Source organism: Microchirus variegatus, assembly GCF_963457635.1.
Source record: "Microchirus variegatus genome assembly, chromosome: 2".
Classification (NCBI taxonomy): Eukaryota; Metazoa; Chordata; class Actinopteri; order Pleuronectiformes; family Soleidae; genus Microchirus; species Microchirus variegatus.
Genome location: NC_139803.1, coordinates 39,760,188 through 39,773,394, shown reverse-complemented (window position 1 = coordinate 39,773,394; position 13,207 = coordinate 39,760,188).

Genomic DNA, 13,207 nt, shown 5'->3' with positions numbered 1-13,207 from the left:
GTTTAAGGTGTTTAAGAGTCCGGGACGTGAACGCAGCAGCTCTGGAACGTGAACGCAGCAACTCTGGAACGTGAACGCCTCACCTGTTCTTGATTTTCACTGATTACACTCCGCAAAAGCCCGTCCCTTATGAGTGTGCGTGTGTGTCCCAAAGTGGCACTTGTCGTCTTCCGCAAAAGAAGGGGGGGGGGGGGGTAAAAAATGAGATGAGAAAAGGGGGCAAAACTCCTGGAAGTGACTCCCTGGATGACAGCGGTGACAGCTCGGCGTCGCTCCTCCCAGCACCTGCGCTCTCAGCCCGGCTCGTCCTGCACTTGTCACAGACGTCGCGACCTGCTGTTGTGTTCGTCTCCTCACTCACACTTGGATTAGTTGATTGCCATCAACGCGGAGTTCACGGTGCGATGGTGCACATCCGGTGCCCGGATTTCGAAATAATAGCACATGTATTTCATATGAATTTTCAATAAAATGATAATTATATTCTGTACATTAAAACAATACGAATAATTAAAGGTACATTATGTAATAAATAAAATCCTCCTAATATGTCACTGATATTATTCATATAACATACCGAACTCACCAACAACAACAGTACAGCCAAAATATTTGCATTAAAAAAAATATTTTGCCGACAGCAAATCATGTTTTGACATGTGGCGCCACCTACCGCCGTCTACCAATCATTGCAGCTAGTAGAGTCTCAGCAGCCGAGCAACCATGGGTTGCCAGTTATGTCCGAGCTACAATGGCGGAGAAAATTAAACTTAAAAAGACTTTGGTATTTTGAATTTGAGTGTAGTAACCGTTTTTAGCCACATTCTTACATATGGCGCCTTAAAACTAATGTATTTTTGTTAGATTTTAACAAAACACAACCTTCAAGTTTAACAACTGTCACATCATCTCCAACTGTGAGTGATTTCAAGATATATGAAATTACATCAAAACAACATAGTTGAAGTTATTTACTCACAAAATTCAGTCAAAAGTTATTTTTAATAATAAACATATATATGTTGTTTTTACCCTGGAATATTTTCAATTAAAAAAAACATTCAACCTGAAATCTTTTATTTTGTAGGTGAAATCATCATCAGGTTCCGGTTTTGTGCCTGGTGTGCAGCTTTACCAGGTTCAATTGCCTCCCACCGCTCTCTGCCCGGAGAACCGACACACGGGCGCCATCTAGCGGTCAAAGATTGAGCTGAAGCTGCTGCCAAACGTCTTCCGTCCTCCTTCTGTTCAGCTGCAGAGAGAGAGAGAGGAAGTGAGACCTGCTGTGACCTCTGACCTCCGTCTCTTGGGGTTTCCCTTCATGCAATAAAAAGAAAGAACGCAAAAGAAAGTATAATATTGAAACATTCACTTAAGCAGTTTATTGCATAGCACGTTGTTTTCCCCCTTGTATTAAACAGTAAAGAACAAAAAAACACTACCACGTTATTAAATAATAATAATAATAATAATAACTATAAATATTATAATAATAATAAAATCCATGAGGTAAAAATGCTTGAATAAACAGGAAGTAATTATGTCAGAGTATAGACACAACATCAACACAAGGACAGAAATTCCAACACTGTGTCACAGAACTGGTTCAGAACGACAAAAGGAGCCTGATCAGGTTTTGCTGGATCACCATTAATCCCCCATTTAGCCTGTAATCTCATCTAATCCACCAGTGAGGAAGTGGTGTAAAGTGAACCACTAATGTGTGTGTGAGAGTGAGAGTGTGTGTGTGCTGTCTGTATCAACCTTCAGCCATCAGAACCATCGTCATGGCGATGAGTTATTTTTAGCCTGAGAAGAAGGCGCTCCTGCCCTCTGCTGCCCTCTAGTGACCAGACACCATGTTTGTTTTCAGCAATAAAGGGTTTTTTTCCCTCTCAGAACAAGAACTCAACATTATGCAAAACAAAAAATTGTAATTTATTCACCGTTATAAAATCTCAACCATGCAGCTGTCACATTTTGAAATGACAAGGCCTCATTAGTTTTTCTTAAATGTCATTGATTATTGAATTTAAGGCTGTTTTTATAAAATTTTCGTCAATTTTAAGTACCTTTGAATTTACTGTTTTAAGTTAACTTTAAATTAATTATATTAATTTGATATTACCAGGTATATAAACAAAAAAAATGCATCATTCTCTCTGTTATTTCAGCTTTAAATGAACCTTTAATACAAATTAAACACTAATAATCTGAAGTTTGCGAGTGTTTCTTTTATGATAATCTCTATATAAAGCAACCACATACCTTGAGTTTATCATTTTAAAAGTGATTAAGATGAATTACTTTGGTGCAGCATATAGTCAGCAGGACTTATGTGATTTTGCTTGTATTTATTTGCCAGGAAATGTACAGTGGGTTTCCACATGAGCTCGCAAATGACAGGGAGGGGGCGCTGTTGCAGCACACTTCCAATAGTTTTATTTTGCTCTTTAAAATCAATTTATTTTTAATAAATCAGTGTGAGATCATGTGCACTTACACTTAACAACTATAGTGTCAAGGTGTTTGGCTATAACATGATGTAAATGTATGAAAATAAGTACTATAATTAAATAAAACATGCATATGGCAGTAAATAAAAACAGAAAAATAATGAATAAAATATCTTTCATGTCTTTTACTCGTGATTTTTCTTTTAAAATTTAAAATGTCTACATATTTCCATCCTGAAAAAGTCCAAACAGCATTTACCACATTGAACGCAGATGATCACATGACTCTTAAAGGGATGGTGACACCAGGCGTAAAGCTGATTTGAGCCTTTAACAAAAGCCTGACTCCAATAAAATCAACACCAGATTAAGTTTACACTGACGCAGGATTGTCATCACTGCTTAATCTCAACATATGACGCTCCTTTTTCTGCCTTTGCGTCGCTCTGTACACCGTTTACTCAGCTGCACCAAATCCCACAGAGAAAACCGACAATTTTATATTACATCACACAGTGATCACACAGAGTTAGTTGATCCACTGCTGCCTCCATTATTAGCTTTAAACGTGTCATTTTGTGACTTTCTGTGTTTGAAAACCTTTGCTCGGATTCTCCCGAGTGGCACAAACGTAACAAACGAGGCAGCATCACACCAGCAGCTCCTGAGTCTCTGCCAGGTAAAAACGATGATTTTCTCAATGGGATTTGGTGTGGGTGAGCGATAGAAAAACCCCACCTCGAACAAAAAAAGAACTATCCCGTGAAAACGAATGTCCAGTCCTTATCACAGGAGGTCTACGGATACGCACGGAGTTATTTACAACACAATGAAGTCAGATATAGAATGTAACATATACGGCACACCGGTACAGTTAAACCCCCCCCCCCTCCCAAACCCTTTTCTGTGTGTTGGCGTGAGCTAACGACAAGCATGTGGAGTTCATATGAAGAGAAGATCCAGCGTTCCCATCTGGCGGAGGGAGCGGCTCAGAGAGAGAAGGTCAGAGCGAAGGCTCAGGAGGCCTGAAAGCTTCGTTATATAAGAAACAGCTACAGTTTGACACACGTAAAGACCACAAAAGTGATGGTTTTCCACAATAAAAATGCATCTATGTGTGTAAACAGACTATATATCACTACAAGTCACTATACGTCTTAGGTAATTTACACACACACAATGGTTTCCTTTCCTCCCAACCTCAGCCTAACTTTACAACGCGTCTTCACCTTAAAATGTAGTCATTTACATTACGGAGACTCGGTTTTTGTCCTTATAAGGAAGACAAGTCCTCATAATGTGACGCTGCAACTGTCAGGATAAACAGACGTTTTAAATAAGCAGAGTGGAGGAGCAGGGGATCAAACCACCGACCCTCTGACGACCCCCTCTTCCCCTTTGATCCACAGCCACCGTCATGTGTTTTCAGTTACAGGTGCCGGAGCATAATTGGTTTTGAACGATGCTCTGCTTGTAAAACAGCTCCTGATTACGAACAGGTCACTGTAGAGGTCAGAGTCTGGAATCTCTGCTTCAAACTATACATTAAGGATCATCTCAAGAACCTTTTTACATGGAATTCTACATAAAATACACATCACTTTTTCGTGTACCATACCGACACCGATATCGTGACCTCGAGCATCTAGCTAAATCAGTCCAAAACGGTCGTTTTACACCTTTAAAACAACATTTGTACACTCTTAAACTACAAGTCTCCAAGTCACATGACTCAGCTAAAATGCTGTTGCTGATTTGTATTTACATTTTGCATTGTATATTTACATTGTACCAAATTTTGCACGTTTCCCTTTCCCAGGGTCTCTGCAGGTTTCAACAAGTCAAATTTTAGACTTTTTAAGACTTTTTTTAAGACCATAATGAATACAATTTAAGACCAATTTCAAATCCATACTGGCAAAAAAGTACAAAAGACATGAAGGAAAATTGGAGCCAAAAATTGTTGAATTTGCAATTCGGCTTAGCTGTGGGCTTTCATTAAGTTTTCTCCGCCGCTATGCTAAGCTGTAACACACCACAGCGCGCAAACAGCACATTAGCTAGTGGTGCTCGATACATTGTCACCGGGCAGCACACGTGGCCTACTTTAGTTCCGTGTTGTAGTTATAGATGTTATCGCATCATCAAAAATAGAAACATTTCAAAGCGAGACTGAAGTTAATGCACGTTTTAAATAAAAGTAACGTTAACAGATCTTTCAAAATTGTATTTAAGACCTTTTATGAGATTTTATGAGAATTTAAGACATTTTAAGGCCTTAAATTCAAATTATTGGATTCCGATAACCGACCAAAACGAGATGATAAGTAAATAAAAAAGGAAGTCGATAACGACACAATCTACTGGACGGCAATGTTAGGGGCGGGACAATGTGGGGGGAGAACCAATCAGAAGAGAAGAACAACAAGACGAGATCCAATCAGAGGAAAGCAGCAGAAATGGCGGCTTTATACAAGTTGAAATAGTTCTACTTTTAAGGCCGAGTCGTCCAGAAATCCACGCAAAGTTTCGGTAAAGCGCACACATTTTATCGCCTCAATTTGAAACTGAAACAAAACACCCACTCTGATGAATTAGCCATACGAGTATGACAAAAAGTAAAATCTGCCTTCAAAAATCCAGAGTATTCTATCGTGTCATCCCACACACATATTTATCACATTCCCCACAGAGGGATAACTGGAAAGGTTGTCCTCATGATTTCATCAGAGTCGTCCAGCATTGTCCAAACTTCCATTGCCTCCGATTTCCTTCCCACACCCTGTCATGTGACAGGTGGAGAGCTTTAAAGTCCTCTCTCTCCATTACTGGCAGAGACGAGGACAGAGGAGGAGGTCTCTGCAGCAGGAGACGCTGGGTCTCTGCCAGTACAGTGAACAGCTGAGTGGGACGCCATGACGCCAGATGGGACAAATCACCCCTCTCTCTCTCTCTCTCTCACACACACACACTTACAGTGAAACTTCTCTCTGGTGGGCTGCCATGTCATTTCTCCTCCTGTTTGTCATACTTCATATCGTCTCTGCGGTGGTTTTTGTTTCCCTTTCATCACCGAGTTCACAGAACGACTTCCTGTGTGAAAACAGCCCGAGTAACAGAACATTTGTCATTAGGTTTTAGTTCTTATTTTAGTTTAAAATGAGTCCATGTTATTTCTGTTGGCTTCTAAATAACGTATTTACTGAACAATCTGTGAGAAACAAAAGTAATGTATGTATAAAATTAATTTACAGAGACGAAAACAAAGCACATTTACGCTACATTTGCAGTTTGTTTTGTAAACACACAATTCAGTTTCACTTAGTTATGGCTTTATTTTTAACTCTAGCTTTATTTCATTTAACAAAAATGCTTTGTCAATTTTAGCTCCTTTTAAAAAAAGGGTTAGGGTTAAGGTTAAATGTTTTTTTGTTCATTATAAGAAACCCTTGGTGCTGCAGATGCACCCATGTGTAACCTTCATGTATAACTTGTTGAAAGATACAAAAGATACAACTACTTAACTACTAAAACTGTACTCTATCTTAATAATGACCACCACAACAGTACTTTAAATGCAATAATCCTCACAGGTATTTATTTGCATAACTGAAATGTAATTCAAGGGCAGTCATTATACTAGTATAAAAAAATTGCACAAAAATATTTCAAAATAAAAGTCACGATGTGAAGAAAAAAAACAAATAAACAATTAAATAAACATAAAAAACACTTTTGATTAGATTCCTTACAAAGCAATATTATCAGTAATCTTTTGTTAAAGCCACACAATTTGCTTATTCTCCAAACAATTCAAAAGTCACTCATAAAAGCCAAAATTAAACAAAAAGCACATGCATGTTTGTTAGTACTCACGAATCCCAGAGTTGATTAGTAGTAAGTGGACAAACCACGGAAGTCTCGCGAGAGTAACGGCAATGGCAATGACGATGGCTGTCACGGTTCACTCACACACACAGAGCAGCAGCGAAGTCCCATGAAGAACAAAAACAGCAGAGCCGTCCGTTGGAAACCCGTCTCCACATCTCTCCTTCTCGTTACAGAATATTATCCCAATTGAGCCAACATATTACATATTATATTAAATTAAATTAATAATTATCGTTGAATTAGCATTAGCGCTATATGCTCCCGCTAGCTAGCATATCGCTAACTACATTTCACATCCAGTCTTTTCACACTAACAGTTAAATATAGCACAAAAATACCGGCATACGTATAATATTCACCTCTTGCAGGACACACAGACGTTTATTTTAGACGACGAGTCGTCAAAAACCTCCACGAATAAACCAAAACGACGCTTCTATCTTCGCTCTCTCGTCCCTGTCGCATAGTATACCTGCTGCTACACCACACACTAACCTGCGGCGCTAGCGCTAGCCCCGCCCCTTGAACAGTGACTTTACCTTGATTGGCTCGTGAGTTCGATAACAACCAATGACAAGACAGGAATGAAATGAATGACAGGAAAACAGGTAACAGGTTAGGTTACACGCGTGCACTTGCTTGTTTATCTCCTAATCTCTCAGAACCCTGATATTTTATTATCAACTTAAACCACACATACATATATATATATATATATATATATATAAATATGTATATATATATATATATATATATCTCTTTTAACTGTTTTTAAATATATTAGCCATTTTTGTAACATTATAAACTTATTATATATATATATGTATATATATATATATATATACATATACATGTATATAAATATAAATATAAATATTTTCATTTTGTTTTAGATTAATTTTATACACCGTTTCCTAAATTATTTTACTACAGAAGTTTTAAGACACAATCAGCTGTTTGACCGTTAATCTGCCTGGAGGAGAGTCAGAGGCCCACGTGTCACATCCAGTTGGAGTTGACGCTCCACAGCTGGACCTTCACCTCCTCCTCAACCTGATTTAAGCCACGGGTCGAGTCGGTGGAGCGTGATTGAGCGCCGCTGTTTCGTAACAATCTGGTTTATTTACAGAAGTGGGTTATCGAGGGAAAAAATGGAGGGTGTTTTTAAAAGTGTAGAGAAAGTTATTTATTTGTCTTTTTAAGACATTAGCTTCTAATGAATGTATTTTATGTATAATGTGGTTTTCTTCGTGTGGTAACATTTGAACTTTTGACCTTTCATACTGATTATTATGTCTGTGCTGTATTTTGCTATTTACTCGTCATAATATGATACTTTTAAACCTGGATCAAGTCAATGCATGCTTTTACATCCATATTGCGGCTCCATTTTTTCAGGACCAAGGTAGATTATTGGAAATATTGAAAGAATTATGCAAATGCGTGCAGCTGAGACTGTTTACAAACAAGCTCGTCTCCTCAGTTCCAAGTTCCAAGGTTATTATTATTGCTGGATGTTGTTTTGTTTTGTTCCTGTGACTAATTTCATGCTCTTTATTTGCATCGCTGTCGATGTGCAAAGGCTTTAAAACACAAATGCTAAAATTATCCCACATGCCTGCATCCTGGACACACATCAAACACAGCTTTAGGCAGAAATATCACAACAGTGACATAACATCGTAGAAAATAGAAGCTCTCAGCTCTGTTGACGGACAGCAAGGAAGATGAGGAACAGATGAATCTGTGAATGTCGAAAAAAACGAAAGACAGCATCAAGATTGATTGTAGGAGATGGAAGTAATTTTGAACAAGTGCTGACATCATCTTCATCATCAGTGTCAGTCGGATTAAACACTTCGTTTGGAAGGTTTGGGAGCGTTCAGCAGGTGGTGCATGAGCTCACGTGCTTCATTGTATAAACACTAATCAAACAAAGACGTGATTGTATGCGTTTGAGGAACAGGGAGAAGATGAGGTGATAGAACAGCAGACGTTCCCTGTGCACTCAGTGTTGTTTGATGAGTGAATTCATGAATGAATAAAGGAGCGAAAACTGAATGAAACCTAGCTGACACCAGGTACTATCACGAGTAGAGTGGAGGCCATGCCATGCGCTGTGTCGTGGAAGAGCGCCACAACGCAAATTTGTCAATACACAGATGCGAAAAAATGGCGGCCACCGCATCAATCTCGCAAATCGCGTCTGATGCTCGGGGGGTGAAATTTTTCAACTTTTGCGCAAAATTGACCAATCAGGGTTGAGATTCTCCAAATAACGTTGCGTACTTGCTACTTTGGCATGACTAGCTCCAATGTGGAGTTAACGGTGAACCTTGCCAAGTTGCGTCCGGCTCAGCGTGACGTGTTTTGTGGAACCGCACAAGACGACGGTTTCTCACAATGACAATGCTTTGGCTGACGGTGAAAATAAATGCCTGTTACTTCTGTTTAAAATATGGTGACTTGCGGCCAGAGCTCCCATGGTATCAATTGCATCGTGACGTTATGGGCGCGGAGCATTAGCATTAGCATTAGCGGTGTCGACAGGCGACGCGGCGTCAGAACTTAACTGCACCACAGGACCTTCTCCTCTGCAGCCGACTGATTGAATTTTTAAACTTTTGCACAAAATTGAGCCAACCCAATGACCAATCAGGGTTGAGATTCTCCAAATGACGTCGCGTACTTGCTAGCACGCGTGGACACTCGGAGCTGTGCGACATTTTAATCTGTTGTGAAAACTCCCGCAAAGAAGAAACCGTTGTCTTGCAGAGCCGGCGGACGCAACCTGCTGAGTTTCGCTACTAAATCCGGTAGCTCCATAGCTACGGATTGTATGAGAGCCGCTACAGGCGCTACATTCACATGACTAGCTCCATATGAAGTTAACGGTGAAACTTGCCAAGTTGTGTCCGGTTGAGCATGGAGTGTTTTATGAAATCCACACAAGACGATGGTTTCTCACAACAACAATGCTTTGGCTGACGGTGAAAATAAATATCTGCTACTTCTGTTTGATGTCAATTGCATCGTGACGTGATGGGCGCGGAGCATTATTAGCATTAGCGGTGTCGACAGGTGACGCGGCGTCAGGACTTAACCGCGCCACAGGACCTCCTCCTCTGCAGCCGACTGATTGACAGCGTTAGAGGAGCGAAAACTCTCTGAAACACTTTGCAGGAGAGCTCAAAAAGGACGAGTTCAAGGTGGTGGCAAGCGGACAGCAAGCCTGGGGGGAAGAACACCACTTAGACGTGGACAACGCTGTGTTTTTTGTGCATGAAAGATCCAGAAATCACTCGCTCCACACAGCTGCCGCAGGAACCCAAAACCCCCTACAGGTCTGGACTTGAGCAAAAAGCTGTGGCGCAAAACACACACACACACACAGAGAGAGGGAAGAGAAACAGAGGATGAAAGGCGTGCAAATAAAGAAGAATAATGGCAGGAATTAAGAGAAATGGAAACTGTCTGAGTGAGTGAGCTCAGCCCACAGTGTGCACAAGGATTAATGAGGATGAGAAAGAAATATAAAGATATAAAAGGGAGCGGTCGCCCGGGAAGAGCGAAAACGGGGGCCGTATGTCACAATGTGGAGAAAGTGGGAGTGGTGGATGTTTCTGCTGAAGGCCAAGATGAGTTCCAGTTATGCATGAATGAAACTGCTCATCGGCAGGAAATCCCCATTTCTGGAGAAAGAGCAACAGCAACTAATCCACTACTCTCTAAACCGTACTTAAACTCTTCTTATGGATTTTAATAAACAAGAATCACAAAGTTATTGCAGTAAAACGACGCAGTGTTTTTATCGTGAGCGACTGTGATGATTCACACACACAGGAAAAAGGGATGCTCTGTAATTCCTCCGGCCACTTCCTAGGCAAGGACTTCCTATGATGTCACTGAAAACATGACAGCAGCTGTTTCACATGCTGGTACATCATCTTAAAGGAAAAAAAAAAGACAAAACAGGGAAAAACTGAACGACCTCTCACAAATGGAATGTCACGCGTCTGCCAAAGTTGCTGCAGAGCAGAGCCTCGCGCGGCGTAATCCCCGCGAAAAGGATGCATTTCAAGCATTAAATGTGTTAAGACTCTTTCGGGGCGCTTGTTTTTTCACGAGATCCCTCGTGGGCTCCGTGTTATTTATTCGATTGTGTTGGACACAGCTGCGTGATATTATTCTTGTTTTTCATCACATCATATTTTTTTTTGGGGGGGGGGGGGGGGGGTTTGGGAGACAAATAATGTAAGAGCCCGTGGTCTCGTTGAGTCATGGTGTTTCAGGACGTAGCTCTTGGCTCCGGTAAGGGCCGCTCTTTCCAGATGGCTGAGCTCAATTTTTTATTGCACTGTGATCCTGCAAGAACTTAAAAATGTTCACGTGGTGCCACAGCCAAACGTTTCCCCCCGCCCCTTCACATTGATCAAAGCCGTCTGACTCTGCCATCGATCAGTTTATTTTCTCCTATCATTCCCAATGAGCGCTAATGGGCACTCTGAATGTGAGGCGACAGGGTGAGGGAGCTTGATGTATTGCCTTAGAGCTCAGTTACACAGGAGGGGAGGGGGGGTGAAATGCCTTTGGTTTTTCCCATAAGAGGGATGTTAATGCCCATAACTGAAAGCAAATGTAACTCCCCAGAGAAACCGTGGGGTTTAACTGTTCCTACGGCTCGTGGGAGAGGAAATTCAGTTCCGACGCAGTAAAAAAAACGAGAATCCGATCTCGCTATAATTCTCAGCGGTCGCTCGCGTTATACGGAGGGAATTGCTGCAGTAAAGCCGAGCTTACCCAGGTGCATTCTGGTTCCCATGGGTACGATGTGGTGTGTAGGCACAAATCACGAGCGGGAGCTGACGAAAACCCCTCGTTAACCCGAGGAGACCCCAGGCGAGAGATGACCAACGTGGAGCAAATTGTTTTTGATTATGAGTCCGAAATGTTGCTTCTAATTCATACTGTGTCATGGTATAGTTTAGCTAATAGCTAAAAAGATAGCTCCAGGAACATGTTCTGACACTGTTGGATCACCATCTCAGTAAATGTGCGCTTAAGATCTCCTGCTATTGGCAACTTAATGAAAATGCAGCATTAAAATGACGTAGAAATTAGCCTGTATGTAAGGTCCTATGTCCCCCGATCGGGGGGCGATTTGTATGTGACCGGGGAGCATAGGTACGGCCCCGCTGCATGGTAGCACGCTAATTTGCTTTGTATCTGGTTCTCCAACTTTTTTATACCAAGTACAACCTGAGAAAACTAGTGAGATCTCGTAGTAACGCCATTATTGCCAACGTTAAAAAAATACTGTTAGCTTAGCTAGCTTAAATTTTGTTGAGTCAGACAAAAAAGAAGACTTTTTTTTAAATGTTTTGATCACTTCCTGTGGCCGTCATGTGACGTGTCTTGCTTCCTGTTTCTGTAAAGACTTGTAGGGGGTGCTGTCTCATCTCAGAAGACAACAGGAAGTGGTCCAAAAAATGTCAACAAGACAGTATGTTCATACTTTAGGGAGTGTTGTACAATCGACCGAGCTAAATCAGCTACGGACTTTTCACGGGAGGCAGATTTAATCCCAAAATCATCCTCCTCCTCTTCCTCACATATACTTCACACACTGGTATGGTGAGATTAGATTAAGATGTACCACCAGAGGAAGCTAGCGTAACCATGGTCTTAGATGAAAACATAGCCAACTTGCTTCGGAGCTGATGACTTTACTGACGACTTGCGTCACACGGCCTATGATTCAGTAGGTGTCCGCATCATACTTGGGGTCTCAGCCACGTTTATTAAACCCACGTAGCCCCCACTGCGATTTGTAATGAACTCTTTCAACGTTGCAGAGATCTCACAGTCACAGCGTCTCGGGGCGGAAAACGCCCATCTTCGTATCACTGAAATACTACAAATGTCACCGTGAAAGTTGAGTCATAACTTGGCTCTTTTAGGGGGGTTGGGGGGGTCAAAGTTAGCGTGACTATGCGTTGGTGAAGCCTGACGGTCTGTTTCACAGGAAAACCCCTCTCTCTCTCTCTCTCTCTCTCTCTCTCTCTCTCTGGGGCTCCACTTGTTGCTGCTTAGGCCAATTACAAAGACAAATAGACAAATCCCAGCAAAACAGAAAAGGGCTCCGTTTATGGGCGGCAATAAATCTTGCGGTCTATGGGACGTTTAGCAGTGATTTAGTGTCATTAAAATATCTAATTGTCCTGTAAAGTACTGCAAACCATTTACTACCGACAGTAATGAACACTTTGTGTCACCGAGTTTACGGACTATTTACATAAATGCCGAGCAACAGGCTTATGAAGAATATTTTTCTAGGATCCAAAACCGAATGAAAACTAACATTATTGGGGGCACAAATGTAAAAAATATGTCCATCATCTGCCAAAAACACTGATTACATATCCATCAACTTTTATCTGATTCAGTAAATCATACCATGACCATGACAAGAAAAACACAAGCATATCTTTGTGAAACTCATTTTAAGCGAATAATCAAAACCAAATAAAGTCGGCCGTTTGTTGCGTAATCAGCTTCGACATTGTGATACTGCTCGTTTCTGGTGTTTACATGTCTTTAGTTTCCCGTCTGCCTATATTCAGAGACGAGACAGTAATTAGCATGATTTATGAACGAGCTACTCTGTGTATATATATATAAAAGAAATACTAACAACAGCAATAAGTATTGTCTGGTTTTGGGAAGCGATTTGAGTGGAAAACTAAAAACAGATGGCTCGTGATGTAAACCGTGGTAAGTGAAAACCTTACCCCACCTAATAGTTCTCATTAAATTAAGATTTTGAACCATTAGAAAAACAAATTACGGTGTGGTGGTGC